General features: G+C 40.3%; 2 long non-coding RNA genes across 3 annotated transcripts; both read left to right on the top strand.

Annotated features, from left to right (window-relative positions):
* The first annotated feature begins 477 nt into the window (after positions 1-477).
* LOC116789344 lies at positions 478-21,307 on the top strand. Of its 2 annotated transcripts, none has more exons than XR_004357993.1 (5): positions 478-521; positions 2,507-2,571; positions 5,525-5,648; positions 6,865-6,994; positions 17,344-21,307. It is a non-coding gene; the product is annotated as an uncharacterized LOC116789344 (long non-coding RNA). The 2 variants fall into 2 exon arrangements; XR_004357994.1 differs by lacking the exon at positions 478-521 and adding an exon at positions 673-752.
* Positions 11,125-12,706, top strand: LOC116789346. Its single transcript, XR_004357997.1, has 2 exons — positions 11,125-11,178; positions 12,396-12,706. It is a non-coding gene; the product is annotated as an uncharacterized LOC116789346 (long non-coding RNA).
* Positions 21,308-23,412: the final 2,105 nt, after the last annotated feature.

Raw genomic sequence — 23,412 nt, 5'->3', positions numbered from 1 at the left:
AACCGATCCAGCCGCGCTGGCTGCTGCGCTGGAAATGACCGGGTTCACACAGGCAGGCGCCCGGGCGGGAGGCTCCGGGCCGGGGGCGGGCTACAAGCTCTCCCGCCGGCACCTGAGTGTTGGCAGCTGGGTGCCGGGGGTGCGGCCCTGCCTGGGGAATCCCGTACGCCCCCACTCCAGCGTTAACACGAGCCTCTTCGAGAGGGAAACCTCTCCCGGAGGTGGGGGCTGCCGTCACACCCCCGCAGCGCTGCCCGGGGTCAGGCCCGGGGGGCACACGCTCTCCCCGGGTGCTCCCTCCCCCGGGGCCGGGCACAGCCACAGCCACTTCCCCCGCCCGCGCCTCCCACGGCCCGCGGCACCGCCGGAGCGGCCGCCGGCAGGGGGCGCTCTGGCTCCGGGAACGCGCCGCCGCTGACCCGGACGCGTCCCGGCTCCGGCCCTGGCCCCGGCCCTGGCCCCCCGCGCCACGGGGCAGGGCACGGGCACGGGCACGGGCGGCTGCCTGAGGCGCCCGGCAGGTACCGCGGGGAGCGAGGAGGTGACGACCTCTCGGGCAGAGCCGCCGGCCGGGGGGGGACGGTCCGGCACCCCGAGCGCACCTGGGCGGGCGCGGGGAAGGCGGCGCCCCGCGGGCCGAGGGGCCGGGCCCTCGGCGGGGCCGGCGGGCTGCGGGGCCGGCGGAGCCACTGCCACCGGCAGAAGTTGGCGACAAACGTGTGGTCGCCGTGGCTGCAGCCGCGGTTTTCTTTGTGCGTATGTCTGTCAGCACTTTGGGTGACATTCCCTCCGCTGCGCGGGTGGCTGGCCGTTCTTCCCATCTTTATTGCTGGAAGAGGTTATTCTAAACAAGACGAAAAGACGAAAAGCCTTTATAATTTTCACAGAGGTTTTTTAGAATATACTGTCGAAAAGCAATTTTTTTTTTTTTTGTAATTGGAGAGTTTCTTAGCATTCAGGTTGATGCTCTTTCTTTAGTACAGATACGTATTCCAAAGAGGTACTTGATTTCTTTGACCATATCTTTGATCATAGCTTATGATTACTACCTATATACACCTATGTTTGTATCTTTTAATAGTCAGTTACAAAAACTCTTTTAATTAAAAGCCTTCCAAAACAATGATTAAAAAGGATAGAGGAAAATATCATAACTTAGCAGTCAAAACCATGCTTTCCTCTTATGTACTATGCAAACGTTTTGGACCAAACCCTTAGCAATATAAATTGGTGTAGTGAACCTCACTGATTTACCTCAGCTGAAGACCTAATTCTGTGCACTACATGCTCAGAATACGTAAAAAATATTGCAGAGACACAAAACCACATGGTTTCGCATTTCAAGATAAATCAAACTAAGCTAGACAAAACCAAAAAAATTCTTATTCTGTACAGTAATTAACTGTAGTGACTGCAAATTTTTCATTCCCACGTGCACAGGCATGTACTTAACTAGAAACTGTATGTGATGCTTTAAAATGAAAAGAAGTAGTTTCTTGTTTGATTTTTTTTTTTCTTTTTGCTGATAGATGTGCAGTCATTCTAGGATATATGAACAAATCTTTAAGAAATTAAATGCATCCTGCTTTATTACTGCATACCCTGTAAAGGTTTTTAGTGACTTCACTGTTTCAAGTGGCTTTAGAAGGAGAAGTTCAATGCTCACATTTTTAAAGTTTTATTTCTATGGTGTTTTGCTTGCCTAGTCAAATTTATCCAGTGCAGCATGGTGATCAGGCATCATTACTGCTTGTAGTTTATCAGTTTTTTTAATGTGAGGTTTCCCAAATCCACCCTGGAATGAGATATGCTTTAGGGGAAGTGGCAGGTTCCTCACACTCAAAACCGATCACCCTGCTGACTTCCTTCCCTGGTTTTCTTCAGTAATTTCTCTAATGTGTTCAGCCACTTTACTACAAAATAAATATTCAGAGATGGGGAGGGAGAGGGGGGAGAAGGAAGGAAAAAATAGGCCTCCCAGTGAGCTATTGATTTGAAATTTGAAACATTTTATTGATACAAGGAAAACCAGACATAAGGAAGCAGTTTCATATTGCACAATATTTGAAAAAAATCGTGTGCATCTGTTTAGCACAATACACTGCATAATGACAGCAATCTTCCCTGTTTGTATCTATTCATCTGATTATACAGCGTAACAATTCTTTTTGCTACACATTTATTTACTAAAGGATTTTTTTTAATGGATAATAAATTAGTAAATCAGATACCGTGTGCTTGGGAAAATATGTTAGGTGACTCCCTACACACAATTCATATTTTATGTGATATGCAGTGATACTTGCATATACAGATGAAGTTATGTGCTTCCCTTGTGGCAAAGACAAAGGAAGTTTTAAATCACTATTTAGTACTCTTTCATCTAGGCACATGCTATTTTGAAAAGCTTCAGTTTTTAACACTGCAGTGCAGCACTGATGTAATGAAGAGCTTTGACTTACTTGAAGTATAACCCAGTGGCCTTCTTTTGATGCCTTTTCCATAGCTATTTCTGCTGCAGCTTCCTGTCCTTGACCCAGCGATACATTGTGAAGTTCTCCGGAGTCAATGGTAAATTCAAACTTGTTCCCTAAACAGAACAATATACTGTACTACTTTGAGCCAAATAATGAAGTGTTCAAATAAGCATGTGTTCTACACACAGTGTTTAAATGGCACCACATTACATGAGTCACCAAAGGAAAAAACCCAGCCCTCAAAAATATAGTTTCAATAAATCAGCTGAGCTAGTATATTGTACTGCTCTATGGCCAAGTATTTTGTATTAGCAAAATACCACTGTGTCTGAAAAGCAATGCAGAAGTGAGACAATTGATTCCTGCTAATGGATTTCCTACATATTGCCTATAAAAATATTTCAATGCACACTGAAGTAGATATGTTAGAAATTTATGTAAAGAAAAAAAAGGAAATTAATGTTTCATTAAAGGTGACATTACACAAGGGTAATGAAAGGGGCTAAGCAGAAATCCTAACATTGGCATTAGGAGGTAGTTTGGTCAGAGGAGGGCTAGCAGGTTTTCAGTGGGGTCAAATCTATCACTCAAGTATAGTTGTGCAGGGTTGATGACTTGCACTAGTAAAATACAGAACAGCAGGCAAGCTACCTCTGATTTCAGAAAGCAGCCAGCAGTCACCCAGGCAGCTGAGTCAAAGCACTGTAACTTTCCTCAGATACTAAGTGTTAGATGTAATGCCATCTGTGTGTTATCATGTGACAAAGACCTTGTTTATTTCTCTGGTTTTGATAGAATTTCTAAAACCAGTGGTATTGCTAACTAACTTGGTAGACATTTCTTTTATGGTAAACGCTATGTGTTCTCATGATTGTTAGTAATAGCACCTATATATAGTCCAGAGGAATCTAATGGTTCAGAATCGATAAGGAACCACTCCAGGAGATAAACACCACTGGGGAACAGCACTAACTTCTTTGGAAGTTTTTGTGAACACTGGACACATTTTGTTCCAAGTTACGTTTGGGCAAAGTTCCCATAAATTAAGAATTACAGTTGACAGACTGTTGTGAAAAACAACAGTTAAGGTGTAAGACCTATTCTGTGGGGCATAGTATTTTATTATGACTTCTGTTTGGTAGAGATCCAAGTATAACACACGTTAGGGTCACTCACAGTGCAAAATCTGTCCTTCAAAGGGCTGAGGCTTGTAATGCAAACTGACAGCACAAGTCATCCCAGACAGTCTGCTGTCTAACATAATTATTGGTTTCAGGAGAGAACTTTTTGCTTTTCATTCTTTTAGAAATGTCTCTTTTCTGGATATTCCAACTCCATCTCTTTCACTTGTCCTTTCCGGGGGCCTTCAGTATCTCTATTCAAGTAGCATAATTTATTCATCATTGTCCACACTGGAAAAAATACTGTGTAGAGCACATTTGAGCACAAGCATGTGGATTTTGAAAACCAATGTAACTGAAGATTTTATTTAAAAAAACCCCGGTTTGTAGGATCATTATTATAGACACACTATACCTGATTTCTCTTCATGGAGAATTAGAGAGAAAATCAAGTAAACGTTGAAACAGTAGTCAGTGTAAGTTCAGAGAGTTCTCAAAGCATCAGTTTGTTTTTCTGTAACTAAAAGCTTTAGGATAGAACAGCTGTGAAATTAATAGAAAATGTTTGTAATATTTATCAGTGTTTATTTTCTCTAAAGCTTTGGGTTTTACTTATGGCCCAAATCTCCCATTTAAAGTATTTTAAAATCTTTTAAAACCATGCAATACAGATTCTGGATATCATAAGCTTAAATCATGAACATATAGAAACATTCCTCAGAGTATATGAATACATTCACAGATGATGATTACGTGTCACAGCTTAGAAGACCAGCTAAGCTTTTGCCAAAATATGGATAAAGTTTTAACCTAAGGCTTTTTTGAAATGTCTGCTTTGACAAATTAAATGTGGACTTTTGTGTGTAAGCCTTTTAGTATGTCAGCAAGGCTAGAAACACTGAATTGTGCTGAGGAGTATTAATACAGCATTCCAAGGTCAGCTGAGCTCAGATTTCTCTAGAAGAGGAACAGTTTGTCTTAAGAAATTGCCAGATCAAAGTCATACGGCAAAATGCTTAAAATTTTAGAAGTCTGTTAGAACCAGATCGAAATTTTCCACTGTTAAAAGAAACAAGAGAGCTCCACAGCATTATTTCTCTCTTTGTACACGGATGTGCTGTGTGAATCCAGAGGTGCATTCAGCTATGTATTAGTAGGGAGCACTGAGCCACTAGAGCAGAAAAAGATAGGACAGAAATAAACTGTTGGCTGCAATTGCCCCTTTGAAAAAGAACAGGAATTTTGAGAGGGGAGAGAAGGAGTTCCCTTGGTCCCGATGGAGTTTATTATTCTCTGGAAACAGGTAAACCAACCCTGGCTCAGGAAGATACTTTAGAATAGGAAATGTTTTGCCTTTGAAATGTACCAGATTACATGTCATTTCAAATAGTGTTCATGGCAAAGATACCCCTGGGACCACCTTACAAGAGCTTTATTTCTTGCCTGCAAATTAGTCAGTTCAAAACACTTCTCCTCTCATCTCTGCCTTCAGCTCTTAATACCACACATGCCATTCGTAAAATAGCGGAAAAGAATGAAAAGACCCTCAATACAATGGTACAATTAAAAAAATAAAACAAAAGACTGTAAAGGCAAGAACAAGATGGGTTTCAGCTGACAAGGAAAAGAATGAAATTTTGGTGCATTTTTGGAGGCATTTCAATAAACCCTCTTTCTTCCGTTTCAGCAGGGGCTCATTGAAACAGCTATGTTTTCCAAGTAGCAGGCAGACAGACAATAGCATCTAAATTATTTTTAAGAAAGCACTTAAAGCACTAAGCACTCACTACTACTAAATCCATCTTAGAGGAGAAGGGTGGAGGAAGAAGAAAGGTCAACAAATGTATCAAGTTCTTTGTGTAATGCCTCACTGACATTTTCCAACTCCCTCAGCTGGCTTTTATTTTTTTATTTTTTATTTTTCAGAATCCTGGTAAAATGCAGTAAAGGATTTAAGGTTATCGTCTGTCTCTCTCTAACTTCTGACATCTCTTTATAACAAGAAAGAGTCACAGCCAACTGTAACAGGAGGGCAACACAATGAATCCTGGTAAGACCGGGAAGGGGGGAGGTTCAACTTTGCTGCCCCTTTGCCCCTATTTCTTCCTCACAGAACAGAAGTGCCATCTGTTACTAGTTCTAACATGCATGCATTTGATTTCCATTCAGTAATAACTAACACAGGAAAAAGATTATCCAGTGATCTAAAGTACTATCAGCATTAGCAAATCTTCCCATCCAGTGTTTTGTTTGCACCTCTGAAGATCTTGCAGATGAAATGGATATGGGCAAGTGCCTTAATGGCCTAGAATTATTCTGTTCTCTGGTAGAGGACCATATGGTCAAGGTATGGATCATGACCAGACTGAGGATATTTAGGTGCTTAGATCAGAAATCAAACGAGAGGACTGATGTTTAGATTCTCCAACCTGAATTCACTACAATCTCTATTACTCAGTGTTGTATTAAATCATCATAATAATGCAAAACCAAGTCACAACATGTCGTGTGAGGCTAGACAGTATAAAGTATAAGCCTGTTTCGAAGTAATCCGTAAAAATGTTCTTAGGCTTCACTCAAATTCGTCACATTCACAAGCAAAAGGCCCAACACCACCAAACACACCCCAGTCCAGCAAATTCAGTTTAAGATTATGCTGGTTTTGGCTGAGGTATTTCTTCATAGCATCTAGTATGGGGCTGTGTTTTGGATTTGTGCTGGAAACAGTGTTGATAATTCAGAGGTGTTTTAATTATTAGTGAGCAGTGCTCACACAGAGTCAAGACCTTTTCTGCTCCTCACACCACCCCACCAGTGAGGAGGCTGGGGGTGCACAAATGTTGAGAGGAGACACAGCTGGGACAGTTGACCCCAACTGACCAAAGGGATATTCCATACCATGAGGCATCATGCTCAGTATAAACTAGAGATGGAAGTTGGCTGGAGACTGCGGTTCGGGGACTGTGGCTCATGGACTGGGTGGGCATTGGCTTGTTGGTGGTAAGCAATTGCTTTTATTTGCATTGCTTTGTCTTGGGTTTTATTTCTCCCCTTTTTTTTTTGTATTAGTGGTCTTGTTATTATTATTAAACAGCTGTATTTCAACCCATGAGTTTCTCTCCTTTGCCCTTCCAATTCTCTTCCCTCCATCCTGCCGTGGGGGAGTGGGTGAATGGCTGTGCTCTGCTTAGTTGCTGGCTGGGGTTAAACCATGACAAAGATCCAAAAAAACAATGAAAACATCTTTTCTTCCTAACTCACTGCAGGTGTCAAAGACCATCTGGATCCGTCAGTTATGCCTAGTTGTGCCTGATGTCTTACTGTTGAAAGAAATGGGGTGCAGCAGCAGAGGCCAGCAAAGTAAAGGTGCCTACACAGTGCTGTTTGCAAAGCAGGGTAACAATTAAACAATTGGTGCAGTGGGATTTCTCTGTCGGAGCCCTTCAGGCGTTTCAGGGCTCTTTCCTCTTGCTATCTATACCTGACTGTTTTAGCAGTCTTCATCCTCACAGCTTTTCCCCTTTTGCTGTTCTTGCCTGCCCACCTTGTTACTTAAAACACCTCTGTGGCCAGAAATTGGTCATGTTGTCAAGTGCCAGCTTTCTTCCCAAAGGCTGGGGAATGACCTCAAACATGGGAGAAGCACGGCCAGTGCTGTTATAATGTAAATAAACTTGTAAAATGGTTCAAGAGGCAAAACCCAGAAAAATGACTAGCAAGTAGCTTGTGCTTTAGATTAGCTTAATTTGCTCAAGTCAAATCTGAAGCTGATCTGTCTGGCAAACCTACTGATGCCTACATTGTCAAAATACATGAGACAACATTTCATTTCTCTAAATTTCCATTAATTTCATTGCCTTATTTTCTTTCTGTTCCTCCTACACCAGGATGACATTTTTGAAGTGTACTTTTAAGAGCATAATTTGATCAAATGATCCAAGGGAATTCCCTATAGATATCCATGATTTAATGCTAGATCTGTTCTAAAGGTTGGCATGCCCGATAATGGCAATTGGTTTAACACCTGTTAATTTCTAAATAATTAATATAGAGTGTTTTTTTCTAGACAGAACTGTGTCTTGTTTACACAGCTCAATCAGAAATGTATCAAATAAAGGCAGGGCCCAGCCATGCGTGGTGGTGAGCATTCTGAGCATCCCAGCCTCAGCCAGAGTGGGTGTTTGGCACCTTGCTGAAGTCAGCCATTGCACATGTCCTCGTGTGAGATGCTTGTAGGTGACTTCCAGATGACCTTGAGGAGACTCAACAGGAATTCACTGGTTGGCTGATTTATGTTTCAGTACCGTAGATATTCTGTGCTCTGAAAACAAGTAGAGTCAGCAGCTGAATTTGAATTTCTCTGTCTTCCCTTTCTCTTCTCCATTTGTGATTTTTACTTTCCGGCTCACAGCACATGCACTAGAAGCTGAAGAAACCTCTTTTGTCAGGTTAATATTTTCATCATAGTTGTGGCTCACATCCACATAGGCTTTGGGCTCCTCTGCTCTGTACCCATTTCTCGCTCTTTTCAAAGGGAAGTAGGAAACTCTTGGTATGGGCGCAAAACTTAGAAGAGATCTATGCCAAATAAGAGCAAGAACACAGCTGCACAAGACTCAGCATACTTCTCACAGACAAAAAGCAGTGAAGGAAAAGATAACATTTTAAGCTAAATGAGAGATCGTTATACAATACTCTTTCCATTCAGCTCGTTCTAAGAGGAATATATACATGTGGCAGCAGCACTTGGGACATGAAGAGCTACTTTGAAAGTAGATGCATTTCCCAGTGTTTGAGATGAGGATGGAAAGTGGAGAGTGAGAAAACTGGCTGCCCCTGCAGAGGTACCCCCCTCTGCGGCCACAGCAACGTCTGTGAAGCCATCATGCTTTTCTGTCCTTAATAAGAAAGCAGCCTGGACTGGCTCAGAGCAAACACAGTTTGTAGGAAGCATTTCGGGCTGATGTTCTTGCCTGAGGAGGGAGTTTTCCAGTGGCCTGGCAGAGCCAGTTGGTAGCATGAACAGCTCAAGCTACAGCAAGGAGACCCAAGCAGAAGTACACGAACTCGTCCATATTCCCTCTTACTGTGGTGAAGCAGGAAGGCATGGAAGGGAGGCCTCAAAATCATAAGGCAAAGGACTGCTCTGTGGGCTGCCAGGCCACACGTACAGGTGTACATACACAAAGCTGTAAATGGGAGCCCAAGCAGGGGTCATGCTGTACTGGGAGAGCTAACTGGGCTGGGAAAGTAAGCTTTACCCTTTCAAACAGAGCAGTGTAAATGATAGTGGAGGGTGTCGTGCAGGCAGTTGGGATCTTTACACTGAGCCTCGTTATCAGAGGGTTTTGCTCACTGCACTGCCTTGTGAAATGCAGCCTGTGACCAGAGGGAAAGTGGTAAGCCAGTGGTAGAACTAGATTAAAACAGCAGTACGCAAACACACTGACCTCTTCCTGAGTGGTAACCTTGAATGAAAGCTGATTCACTGGACTGATTTCATTCAGCTTGTCCATGAGAAAATAGAGCACAGCAGCATTGACTGCAACTGGCCAAAGTGCTTGTGAGCTTCAGTGATCTTCATGGTATTTGTTTCAGCTTCCAGGTCCTTAAAGATGTTAGCAATGTTATAATGTGGTATTACACTCGGAGCCTACAAAAAGGTATTGACAAAAGGCGCAATATATAAATGAATGTAAGAATTTATTGGTAGTCCAATTACTATTTTAAACAGTATAATAATCAAAATTACTTAATGAATAGTGGAAGACCTCATTAAAAATAGGGGTAAAATTGCTACATAAAAAGTTCCCTCTTCTCTGGCTTTGTGCTTATTCCTTCAGTGTTCCTTTGGGTCTTAAGACTGACACTTTGGTATCTCTCAAAAGGAATGGGGGAGTACTACAATGAGTTATCACCAGGAGGAGCGTGATACTCATGGGAAGGAGATGTCTTTCTCCTCAGTCTGGTGTCTGAATTAGTTTTATGTTTTCTTAACACTGTCAGCTTACTGTGATTAAATGACTTATTTGTGTCATCTGCATCTGCACTCTTTCCCACAGCTGACTCTAGAGCTGTAGGCATTTCAGTCCACAATGAATAACCATTTGTTATTACCATAAACTAGAGTTAAACTAAAATTTAGTCAAGAGAGCCTCACAGCTGAACAATTGCTATCACAACTAAACCAAGTTAAAATCTATTTAGGCCCAGACAAACCCAGGGAATTTCTGGGTCCATATACTATCATGTCAATACAAACCTTGTTGCTTTTTAATAATAATGGCTAAATCACATTTACTGGGCTATAAAGTCCCTTTTAGTCTGTGAATTGCAGAGTTCAGCAAGGATTTGCAAACCCTTCTATGACTGCAGAATCATGACTGAGCAGTAGATCTTGGAAGCATTCACATTTTCCTAACTTTTTCTGAATTAGAATAATTCAAGGTCTGATTGACTTGTATTTCTTCATTGCCATCAGGAGGCCAGCTAACAAAAAGTGTTTGATTTTCATCGCCAATATAATTTGCACAATCAGCAGGAATACTGTAGTTGTTAAATTGAGAGCTATAGGTTGTAGTGCTAAGTTAAAAATTCCTGTAGCTGCAGAGACCATTGTGTAACCTCATAAAGGTATAGGATAATTAGGAATACATGTTTGAATCTAAGACACGTCACACACACGCACACTCACAGACACTATCAGATAGGTTTTACACGAGGCAGTTCACAACAATTTCTGAAATTGGCTCTGTACACAAACACAGCTTGATCTCATATATATATTTAGAGATTGATTAGAAACAGAATGAGAGATGTCATAGTCACATCTGTTTAACTTTTGAGCTAAGCAATCATCTGAAGACTGGAAACTAATATCTTCACATATCTATTGCATGTTTCAATGCTATTTGCTGACTTTCTTCTGAAAAGACTCACTGAATATTCCATTTTCTTTGACAGTCTGTGTTCACAGATGCACATTTTTAATAACAGAAACACTTGTTATACATTTCTAAAATTATCTGATCAGCTTCCTCCTAACAAGAACTTTTTCATCAACTTGATACATGACTACGTATTTTATGTATATACAGTGTTTCCACCATGTGAAAAATTCAAGATGCTTTAAAATACCTCCCATACAATAGTACATAAATATTTATTTTTAAAACATGATTTTTCCATGGCAAAAAAAAATATATTCTGTTAATCCATCTTTTCTTGTGTGTTTTATAAGCACTCACAGTTTCAACCATACTTGTAAATATATGTATACTTTAATGTTACAAGTATAGATATTAATATCTAGGTATTCTGTTAAGTGTGGTTACTCTCAAGGAGAGGACATACAGACCTCTTCATCTGGAGGAATCTCACCTTGAGAGGGCCACAACCTCCTAGGGCCCCTCTGCCAGTATTTCACCACCCTCATGGTGAATGAGGTAAATAATTTTTCCTAATTCCTAGTCAGAATTTCCCTTGCTCTGACTTCTGCTAGTTGCCTCTTTCCTGTCCTTGTGCACCCCTAAGCCTCTCCCAGCACGCTCCCTGCTACAGCTCCCACTGGAGTAGCACCAGTAGGTTAATGTCTTTCTTGCACTGTAGGAGATACAGTAATTACATGAAAATTTTTCATTTATAACATCTGTTTTTTGTTCATATACTTACTGATAGTGTAACACCCTTAACTTGTTCTACAGCTGTACTGTCTTGAGTTTTGTCCTGTTTGGTTTAGTTGGATCTGCTTCTACTTCAGTTTGTTCCTCTGAAGTCCAAATTTCTCCTTGCACTGCCAGTTCTTCAGTTACCTCTCTTGCCACTAACCAGGCAACCTATGTTTCACCACAATATAGGCTTTTCAAGAGAAAAAAATTTGCCTTTTAAAATATTTTTTCTTTTTGCAAAATGTTGTTCTACTTTCTGAATACGTTGGCAAGAAGCTGGAACTCAGGGGTATGGTCCCCTCTGAAGAGCTGATTAACACACTGGCCTTGGACCAGCAAAGTTTAGGAAAGAGAATACTTACAGGAAAGAATCCAGGATTTTAAGATTAGAAGGGTAGGAGAGCTCTTCTGAGTTTGACTCTGCAAAATTTCTGACAGCACTTGGCTCTACCACAGTGCTGCATGGAGTGCTTCTGAGTTTCATCTGCAGTCACTGAGAACAGAGGATATTCAGTACTTACCAGAAAGTATTCTCCCTTTTGAAGGATGAAGCTCTTGAAGAACCCCCCCACTGTTAGGAATATGACCTTTTCAAGTACTTAAAATTACTTAATTAGCAATATAACCATTAGAAAGAACAAAATCATTCTAGCAAAAGTAACAGATCTGTAATTGCAGGTGTTACAGAATGTAGTACAAAAGATGGTGTTTCCAAAATTTGTTTTAAAGTGTTTTAAAAGGCTGTATAAAGAAGGGAAGCAAGCAAGCTACCAGGTAGTGGATTACTTTCCCCTCAGTGTTTTTTGTGAAGTAAGAATAGGGGGAACATATAACAAGCATCTTGCTATTAAATTTGCCCATGACAAATAGTGCAGCTGCACATAGTGTGCAAGAACATCTGCAGAATCACGACACATGCAGAATCCCCCACACTAAGAGCGTGACATTATACTGAAAACAATTCAGTTGTAGAAGCAGTATAAATCCATTTTATATAATCTTTCTCCACCTTCTCCTCCCCCTTATCTTTTGAATCATGTTAACTACAGGATTCTGTCACTTCTTCACAGCATCAGTAAAAAAGTATAAAAGTGACTAAGCATTTCAGGATTATCTTCTTCTTTCATTAGCAGCTAGAATGCAAGTATATCTTATCTGAAGAAACAAAAAAGAAAGATAACCAGTGGCAGAAATGCACTAGACATCAGAGCTTACTCCAAGTGGAACCTGACATCGTTTGCAGATGCAATTTAACTCTCAAGAAATCAAGGGGTGATTTTCTGTGTCAGCATCTTGTGTGGTTTTTCAGTTCAAAGTGATCAGTCGAGTTGCTGCCAGGCTTTACTTCACCCATGTAAATGACAACACATAGTACTGTGATATGTAATATCACAAAGTGTTATGGAAAAATATGCCTAAAATATATAGATTTCTAAAGTAAGGGGAATCTCCTTGCCTGGAATTTTTTGAATTCTCACAGTTTACCTTTCAAATGCAGCTATGGTGGAATTTGGTAAAAGTTCCTTTAAGCTCCACATTTGCCTTTTTCAAAATCCTCGAAGGCTTTTATTTTCCCCAAAATGATTTTAGCAAAACATTGCTTCCTTCTTCTAAATATTCTATTGTTTGCTCTCTGAAATAGCTTCTTTGCAATCTTTAGATTTTAAAAGTAAGAAATTTTATAATGGCAATGCAAACGCTGATTTTTGTAATGTTTGAGGTTGTCTAAAGGCTATGTGAGAATAATACCATGACAAGGCAAATACATGCATGTTATGAATGCCTGGATCATTATCAACTTGTTTCTTTGAAACATCTTACACGAATTAGGACAGGTCAGGCATGGTAGCTATGTGAAGCTCCAAGATAATTTCCAATTTTTTTCCACAGACTGCAGGTCAAGCATGAAGCTAGAAGAGCGAGCCATAATTTTCAACTCTTTGCCCATTAAATTCCTGAAACTCAACTAAAAACACAACCCTTATGACAGATTCTTTTAAGGATTTTATTGATAACACACAGTTTTAGTTTACTGACTTGCTGATACTCTTTGGTCAAGTCCTTTGCACTCTTACTTCATTCACCACCTGAACAAAGCCTTGTTTTCCTGTTTCAGAGAGACATACTGTGAGTAAATGTGAAGGTTTTTAAAGCACTCTGATGCTGGAAAAGGTATACAAGTACAATTGATATTACCTGATCATATTTTCTTACTATTAAGGGTATATTTATCTCTTAATTGATTCCTCATTTAATAATACAATTATTTTTAACATCCACTTCCTGGTTTGCATCTCCGGTAACTGCTTGCACAAGATACACAGGCATATGCATCACCATAGCAGAAAGGAATGTCATGTGCCCTGCAATGCATTTATGGAGTTGGAAAATGCTTTTATTAACTTTTCAGTGTCCCCAGCTTTCACATGGAGAGGCACACATCCAGTGGCCAGATGTAACTGCAATCAGCTGTGGCCACTTAAAGCTAAAAATGAGTGTCTGAGCATCCTGCTCACTAATCCTTCCCCTGGTGGTGCTTGTGTTTGGTCTCTTGGGTAAATGGTTTAACAGCTCCTTGTAGTCTTGGGGTCCTGTGACACAATTTTTAACAAGTTAGCACAAAAAGGAGTTGTGGAAAAAAATGACCCAGGGAAAGCTACATTTATATGGTATGGAAAATGAAACACTAAAATTCCCCTCTTGCAGATTTAGTTTTATGGTGATTTGAAAAGTTTTATTTTCCTCATGATAGCGACATAGTGATTCTAGAAGGGAAAACACATACACATGGATATATTCACCGTGGATAAGTAAATTGAAAAATACAGATTATGAAATAAATACAATTCTAAAAAATAAACATTTGGTTTAGACCCAAAGGAGCCAAATTCAGCATGAAAATTATTATTATTGTAGCCGATCTAATTCTTCTAGTTGTTTTTCTTTATTTGTATTTCTGCTGTTGTGAGTTTTCTTGTTTACAGCTTCTCAGCGAGAAGAATATCTCAAATGAAATTACTGTCAACAGCCAAAGAAAGTATCCATAATTCATCCCAAAGCACTGTCAACTTAATTTTAAAGTAATCTTTCTGCTTTATGAGTTCAGACTGAAGTGGTAAGTTTGCAAATCCCTAAATCAAACCATAGGAAATAAAGGAAATACATATCTCCTTTTCAAATATTCTGATTTCCTCGAGTTTCATTGTAAGCATAGTTTTTAGTAATTAAATCTTCAATTATTAGAAACAGAAGAAAGAAATAAAATTGTGAACTGTATTCTGTACATCTGTACACATCACATCTCTGTTGTGACTCCAGAGCCATCTCCTGGGCTATAGAAAAGTTTTTCTAGATTTATAATAGCAGAAATTAATTTAGATTGTGTATTCCTCTGAGCACAGTGAGAAGCACATGTGAGTATCTGTGTATCAGGTTCAGCCTACTGAGGTCTGTAAAAGGCACGCTGCGCTGTGAGGTATCCAACATTTCCAGGTGCTGTTCTGGGGCCTGTGCAAGTGTGAGAGTAGTGCAGACACTCCTGAAATGTCCTCAGTCGGGAGTTTCCAAATGTTTCCAAACTGACCTCACACACTGCGAGTAACACTGAAGCTGAGTCAAATTCTTTAGATCCAAGAGACCCATTTAGAGAGCAGGTCAGGAAACCTTCTATAGGGAATCAGTGAAAAATCTGGTGAAGCCTGTGTCCCTGAGTGCAAAAACAGCAGCCTGGCAGTGAGTGTGAACATGGTTTTGTTTCTGCTCTTCTGCACACTGGGGAAAATCGTGCAGAATTCATTGTCCCAGGACTTAACTTATTGCCACAAAACCAGCAGAGCCTCAGCATGGATTCAGGCTCAGAACTGCAACCAGCAGTTAGTGAATAGCAACCACGTTCTGAATCTCAACACACCATGAAAATCCTCCTTTAATCAAATGCTCCCAGGGGAGCAAGAAATTCAAGATGCTCTTCCACCCTGGGCTGGTGCACACCACTAGGTCAACACTTGGCATAAAGAGCTTTCTGCTTGTCGATGCAGTGTGGGGGTGGCAGTCGGGGGGGACACTCGTAACAAGCAAAACCAACAGGCAGCACGTAAGGTAACATGAGAACATGAAGGGAGCAATAAAGAAGAGGCAGAAGGTACAGTACTGAGTGGGGCACTGTGATGGCTGAATTCAAAAGCATTTTGCTTCTCAGCTTGAACTTTTTAATTAAGGAATTTCACAGTAATTTTGACTAAGCTTGAAGAGGAACAATTTCAGTGTTCTGGCTCACTAAATACTTTCTTGCAGTCTAAATAGATGCAAAGCTCGGAGCTGAAGGAAATCAGTGCATTAGCAGCACTTTCTTTCCAGCCTGCGCTGTAGATAAGGGCTGTCCTGTGGCAACCTTTTTGGGGTCAAGTGATTTAGAGAGCTTAGACAAGGCTGGGGTTCAGGATCCCTGTACTCAGACACAATCCTGAGTAGCACAGGCTGTGAGGAAACATTTTCTGACATTTGCTAGAGGGGCAGGGGAGGGAAGGGAGGACTCCTGGTAGCTGTAGGAGAGACAGTAGGCACAGCTAAACTAGAAGGAGGGGAAGGGCTCAGGAATATAATGAGGAGGTGGGGGAAATGACACTGGAATAAAAGGGTGAGTATATAAGATACACACTCATCCTGGCCTTCCTCTGTTCAAAGCACTCCCTCCAAGGGTGGGTACAAGACTTGAATAGAGGGGATGGATGTCAAAATATTTCCATAAGGAATATAAGTGCAATAAATCAGAGAAAAAGGGCAGAATGGAGGCAAGGAGCAAATGGTAGGAGAATTATTTTAGTTCTAAGTGAATGATTATGTCTCCTGAGTGATTACACATCAGGATGGTGGTGTGTTGGGGAGGATTGTTCAGCTAGATAGAAAGGAGTGCTCAAATTGCAGTAATTGAACTGTAGTGCATGCAAGGGTACAAATAAGAAAAATAGACAAGTAAAAATCCAACTGGAGTTAACATGTCTTGGGCACTGCAATCCTTGGGAGTTAAGGTAACTATCATACAAGGAAGACAGCTTTCAGAGGAAGCTACTTTGAGTACTTGCAGAACATAATCACAGAGAGAGAGCTGACGAAGAAAATAACAGACTATTAAAAATACTTTGAACATAACTTGCAATATACTGGGTCAAGTACCAGATCAGTAATTTCTTCCAAGCTGTCTACCAAAACAGGGCCTCCAGCAAGAAATACCTGCTGTAAGACACACACCTATAGAGTCATTCTAGTACTGGGCTGGTGAAAGGCAGGGGACACAATGCCAGTGTGCTGTGTCCCATTTGTTATACTTTGATGAATGTAATGTACTTTAGCAGAGTTGTTATGGTTGCTGAGGCATTAACACCTTGTGCAACATCAAGCGTTCAGACGAATAATAGTTGCCATGTTTTCTTGATAGCTCTGCATCTGTTTTTACTCTCATTAGCACTTGTAGCTGCCAAGCAGTTCTCTCCCTTGTTGCCTCAAATAGATAATTTATAAATCTGAATCAAATATAACTTTTATCCATTTATTCCCCAGTGCTGAGATTTGATCAGTATATGCCAACGACTGTAAATGTAAGACCAGGGACTAGTTATGTGGCCATAGCCAAGCACTGCTTTCACTTTTCTATTTAGCAATTGTTGTGTCATCCATCCACACAGTGACTGGATCAAGACCTTTTGTTTCTGGAATGGGAACCTGGAATAATAAAGGTTAAGTTTTAAATTCCTATTTACAGAAGCTGGTGTGTCTCAGCATTCACTTGTTTTGTTTTGTAAAAATAAACAGCATCACTGGGAAAAACATATTTCTCCTCAGTTCACTCTGAAGAAAAAAAAACAGATGAGAATTCCTGCATTGAATCCAACAGTTCTTATTTTGCTTTCAAGAGGTTACTGGGAATTTAGTGCTGTGTAGAACTAAATTTAGTCTGAACTCATCTTTTCTCCGTCTGGAGCAAGGTCAGAAATTACTACGGGAACCATTGCCAGTTATACCTTCAGATGTTTAAAATTAGAGTTATATTGCTTTATTTACATGCTTGTATTTTATTTCCAGGTGTTTTATGAGAGCATGGAACTGCACGTCACAGCACCTTTTCTCCATGGGTTGAGACTGTTGTAACACTCCAAACTTCTGCTACCCACATACCCTCCACTGCAGTAATTCTTTGGTACTGTGGAGAGTCAGTCACACAGTGCTGATCAGATCATGTGCCACCTGTTATGTCCACTAGTATATGGGAATATAGCAAGGAAAAGAGAATAACAAAGCTTTAGTGGTGTGGTGTCCCTCACAGTCAGTGTAGTAAGTTAGAACAAACTGCAAAAACTCAAAGCTATTTTCCTCAGCAGGTCAGCATTCAGGGAGACCCAGAGCACAGGGAGAGTTACTGCCACCATTCCCCCCCTTCCCCAGACTGGCATTCTGGCCAAAGTTAATGATTCATAAGATTCTGCACTGATTTCACTGTGAGCTTCCACATTTGCATAAGTAAAAGCTTCTGCAGCTTCTGTAGGGAAATTCTTAGTGAAATTGCAGCACAAAACATTGATATTATGTAATTATAGTAGTTCATTGTAACTTAAATGAAATTGTTACTTTAAACTTGCTCTAAGTGGCTCACAATGGAACTTTGTATGACACACCTACAAAACAAATGAGTTAATCACAATATGTGTAATTTTTAATTTTTCTCTTTCATTTTTCTTTCAGTCATTCTCTCTTTGTAATTAGCATGAAGACTACCCTTCAGTCAAAACTAGCCACCTGGAAAGTTTCAGCTTGTAATATGCAGCTTTTTTTGTGAATTATGAATGTGCTAAAGAAGAGACCTTTCTCCCCACACCCACTTCCTTGCATAATTCAAATATGAATGAATGAATTTTATTCAGGCTTGCCAAAAAAATCATATTTCAGCTGATAACAAGCATGAAAAATTTCACATGAAAGGGATTTTTTTTTTTAAAGAATATTCCGAGCATGGGAGAACAGCAGGTTAAGACAGAAGTCTTAGTGCAGCCTTAAATATAACATTGTTAGCAAGCAAATACTATATCCAAGCACTAAATTTTGCTTTGTACTGCCCTGGTGCACAGTAGTGGGGACAGAACAGAATAATAAAAGCTGATCCCCTTATGCAAACAGCAGAGCACAGCACTTGACAGAATACAAGAAGAAGGTGAGCCTGCCTACTGTTCTGGCTTGCTAACCATATTGCTAAGGTCTGTGAGTTAGTTGTCACCTATAGCTCCAGTCAGCTGGCAAATGTAGTTCAAACACTAGCAAGGGGCATGTTTTTGGTCCTTTCCAGAAGAACGTTTTACCAGTTCCTTGCCTCCAAATATACAGTCCTATTAAATAAAGTATTTGAAGGAAGTTCATATAGGTAACATGATGGTTTAACAGGTCAAAAAGGGAATGGAATAGTGCTAGGTTTTTTTCTGATTAACTGTGTATTTTGAAAAATATGTATCTGTAAAGAAGGTATTATCTGCATCCCTCACTTACCTTAATGCTTTTCAGACAAAGCAGAATGAGATTTTGGCTGGTGCCGGTACCACTTTGAAAATAAACTATTACAGGAAAGAAAAGTTGCAATCTGGAACGCATTTCTGCATTGCATTTTCTTTTGTTCCTAATAGTGGTTTGGGGATAAGCCCTGCTCTCCTTTCTACCCAAAAAACAGGACTAAAAAAACCGTACTAAGCATTTATTAAAAAAACCACCCATTGCAGTGGCTAAACAGTAGCGAATACTTCAGTATTACTTTACAGATTCCCATCGATTGGAGGATCAACAGAAGGGATTTGCAGATGGCAAGCAAAAAATACCCTTCTAGTCTGATGTGAGTTGACTGTTGTAAGTTGAGCTTGGCAGCAAGTGACCAAAATTGAGTTGTCAGCATCCTCCTGCGTAGTGGAAGAAGTTGTTGCTTTCTTGTGCAGATGCAAGAGTTTCTGTGGGAAAACAGAACATAATCACGGTTATGAATGTCTCTGTGGATTGGTAATGTCTCTAATACATAGATCACTTTTGCAAATTCAGTCCCAGCTGGATGGGAAATTATTGAAAATGGTTGTTGTTTGATTGATATAAAATGAGTTGTCAGCTTGATTCAATACCTCCAGGGCAGATGTCCACAGCATAATTGGCACCTGTCAGAAGCAAAGAATTCCTTGGTACAGAGTAACAACTACTCATGCAACCACCCAAAACAGCCCTTGCATGCCAGGGCTCAGAGAAGAAGGCAGGAAAAAACAATTTCTACTTCTGGGAAGGATCTTTTATGCCATAAAGTCAATAAGAGATTTGACGTGACGGTGCAAGCCTTTCCCTCAGATCTTGGCTAGACACTCTCAGCTTCCTGCTGTTTGGTCAACACTCCCCCTAAGAATTAGAAGAAAACACACACATTTGATTATTTTATTATAATTTCCACTGTAAAAGTGTATTTATTAAGAAGAGTCAATAAAGAAATTTTTACATGCTTGCTTATTATAAAAAACGCTGTGAACAATTTTATTTTCCCATTTCCTGAGCCATTCTCCACACAGCAATAACTTAGCCATACAACTAGGAAATAAGAGAGTGTCTTCTTAGCCAAAAATAAGGCAAAGAAACAGCCAGGACTGACAGTACATCGGCATCAGTATTACACTGTTTGCTAATAGTAAACACTGACCTCTTGTTTACCACAGTGGATTAAAATGGTGGGTTTTTTTCTATAAGTCTCCAAATAGCTGTCATATGGTTATTACTGCCTTTGACCAAATGCAGTACAGCTAACAACAGGAATTAATTCAATTTCCCATCACCAATCTGTTGAGCTGGCCACCTTCTTCATGGAGCTGGTGCTTTGGGAGGTACTAACTGAAGGACTTTCCACTAAAACTGATTTTACTGTCTTCATCTAGTGCATGGCTCAACTTTCCTTCTTTCCTTTCATCTCTCTTTCCTCCTTTAGATTACTTTTCATTATGCCTCCCCCCCAACATACCCACACTTTGCCTTTCATCTCTATACATATGCTATTCCAGCACTTGTCAGGCCCAGCAGGAGGCACATGGGAGAACCAAACAATATGAGATGTTAGGTGGAAGAAAATATTATTATCAGACACCTTAAAACAATCATTTATTGTCAAACTTTAAAGAGGTCTGCTTTGTTATTTATTTTATTATTCTGTATTAGGTACATGGTTTAGTTTTACAGGCATTATTAATCACTAAAATACATTACACTTTCAGCCAGGATGTTAACATTTTAAATGCATTCATCTTGCTTCTTTAAACAGAAACAATGGGCCTTCTGCACTGCCCTCCCTCCCCTCTAGTCAATAAATCCTTTCTATTGATTCAGGAAATAACTCTTAAGCCCTGTTTTATATTTTAAGTTCCAGTAGCCACACTCAGCCATATAATTTTGCTTAATAACAAATGGATCTTCTATTTTTGCTGCTTACTATGTGTTTGGTTATAAAACTCAGCTTGAAAGTACTAGGTAGAAGGGGACAAAACCTATAATGGCTGTGAGTCACCACAAGAGATTTCTTAAATGCATGTTACAATAAAATAAGTATCTGTGAAAAGTCTGTCTCTGTGTGTGTGTGTATAAAAAGCAGCCTCATCAGTAGATGAATGATAAATGAAAAAATCCATCAGTGAACATGGATTCCCTTGAGTCAGCCTGGATCAACAGACAATATGGATTTTTGATAATTCATGGCTTTGCCATTATTTATTCTCTCCTGAAATACCCACTGCAAATCTCAGAAAGATAATTACAGAATTATCATATTGCTTAACTAAGTAGTGCAAATTGTATTATATTCTATTCTATGTATCCCAACCCTGGGCAGTATCATTAGTGTTGTTTAATTGTTACAAATACAGTCATCGCATTTTAATAAATTGCCTTCGTTGTCAATATCCTCAATCGACTTCTCCTCCTAATGTTCATGGATAGGTTAGTTACCAGGTAATCTTACAGTAAATATATAGCACAATGAAGCAAAAATGTAAGAAAATGCAAAGGTCAAAACCATGTTTCTATTATGAAAAAAATGAATGATAATGACATAATTTTTTCAGCTCATCAGGTTCTTTGCTAAGTGGCTCTGTTATTGCCAGATCAGTAGTGTATAACAAAGAAGTGCTTTCTGTAGGCTGCTTCATTAGCCTGCCCTGTAGGACCTCACCTCAGACCTTTCACTAATCTGTTGGCCAGCTCAATAGCCTTGTTAGTTCTATTCACTTCTTCCTGGCAGCGGATTTTCTCAGCTGTAGCTCTCTCAAAGGCAGTGGTTAAGGCAGCCAGGATTGTGTCTAGTTCCCTCAAATAAAAACAGTAACAAACAACTTTGGACTTTGTAAGAACACATAAAAATACTTCTGCTATCCCATTTTATATTGCTGAAAGTTAAATTACATAGTGCAAGAAAGGTGTAAACATTAATTTTGCTCAGAATTTTGTCTAGGTCATGATCCAAAGGTGATTCAGGAAAACCTGGGGAAAAATATGGCTGGTTTTCTGCTTTCCCCCACTTGTTCAGAACAGCCTTCAAAATGAAATTACAAAATTGATCTGATATCAGTAAAAAAGGAATGTCCCCTGCTCCCTGAGGATTCTGAAAAGAAGAGAAATATATTTCTTATTACAGCTGTATATCCTCTCTAGAAGATCAAAAACATGAAAAGGCAGCTGTTTGGAAACTAAAGAAAACAGAAGGGTTTAAAGATGATAGATAAAATACTTGAAAACGCACAAGTTGGTGTCCTTTGCTGACTTTCATATGCTTCCCAGTGCACAAACTGTTTCTGAAAACAGCCTGAAATCCCCAGCCACCTTAGATTTAGGAGAAAGCAGCTCAGTGTCTGGTACATCAAAGCATTTAACCACACAAACAGTCCCACTAGGTCAAAGCCTTAGTTATTCCCAGAGGGAAGAGTGGAAGATAATTCAGCATGGATGACTGAGCAGGAAGACAAGGCAAGAGTGACATGCAACTCCGAGAGTCATGGGCAAAGCACCCAAATGACTCTGAATGCAGAGGATGATCTGACTGGGGAGCTGATAAATGAAAGGTCAGAAAGGTTGTGTAAGACCCCAATGTAGTGAGACCATCCAGAAGAGGTGTCGTTGGGTGCACGTGAACAGAGCAAGTGGCCAGAGCCTGAGGCCGTTGTGGTATCCAGACAAACATACACGATTCCCTCCAGCAGCAAACTCAGCTCAGGAAATGCAGCTCTACTGAACTCAGTGGTATTCCCCAGGGAAAGTCAAAGCTGAGCATGGTTCCTGGAAAAAGTGTGTGCTTTATTCCAGCTGTGCTGCCGACAACCTCTGTGCACTTTGGGGGACGCCACTGGGAATCTCCCAAGGGAAATGAACAAGTGTCTCAAGGCCCACTATTGTTTCCTGCCTTGAAGACAACATGAGGCACCTGTGTGTATTATAGGGCATTAAAAGGAACTGTATGATGGGACAGATAGATATTTTATTAGGAAGGTTGGGAAAAATTTGGAGCAAATTACAGCCTAAGCATTTCTAAATGGGGTGCAAAGATATCTTTTAAAGAAGGGCCCAGTAGTTTTGCAGCACCCACCCAGCCTAAAGGGTTTCAGGAGTGAGCAGAGCAGGGACACATTACCTCCTGGCTTCTGTGCCTCCATGCAAGGTGAGAGCAGGCAGTGCCTATGTCAGCAAGGCTAAGTGAGGCACACTGACCAAATCCTGGCTCTCCTGCCTGCACGGGGAAGATTCAGGGACTGACTGAGAACTCGCCATGCATGCAGACAAGCATCCGCTATGGTTCCAAGGGACATTATATGGCTGCAGAGGCTGGGGATGTGGCCCAATCATTTACCTGAAAATTAAAAATGTTACTGAGTGATAAATTATACTGGCAAATGCCTTTGCCAGTATTACAATGAATTATGTGGGAAATACTGCTGACAGTGAAAGGTATTGCAAATAATTGAATGTTAGAGGATTTTAAAGAGACAAAAATTTTTTAATACATCTAGCGGTCCTGCCTTAAAGTTCATGTCCTTGAGACAATCAGGATTCCAGCTTTCCCCAAGATTTCTGTCTCCCTCTCACTGCAGTGCACTCCTACAAAGTTTG

This window comes from Chiroxiphia lanceolata, chromosome 7 (assembly GCF_009829145.1).
Source record: "Chiroxiphia lanceolata isolate bChiLan1 chromosome 7, bChiLan1.pri, whole genome shotgun sequence".
Taxonomy (NCBI): Eukaryota; Metazoa; Chordata; class Aves; order Passeriformes; family Pipridae; genus Chiroxiphia; species Chiroxiphia lanceolata.
This window is presented reverse-complemented; position numbering and strand designations above follow the sequence as displayed.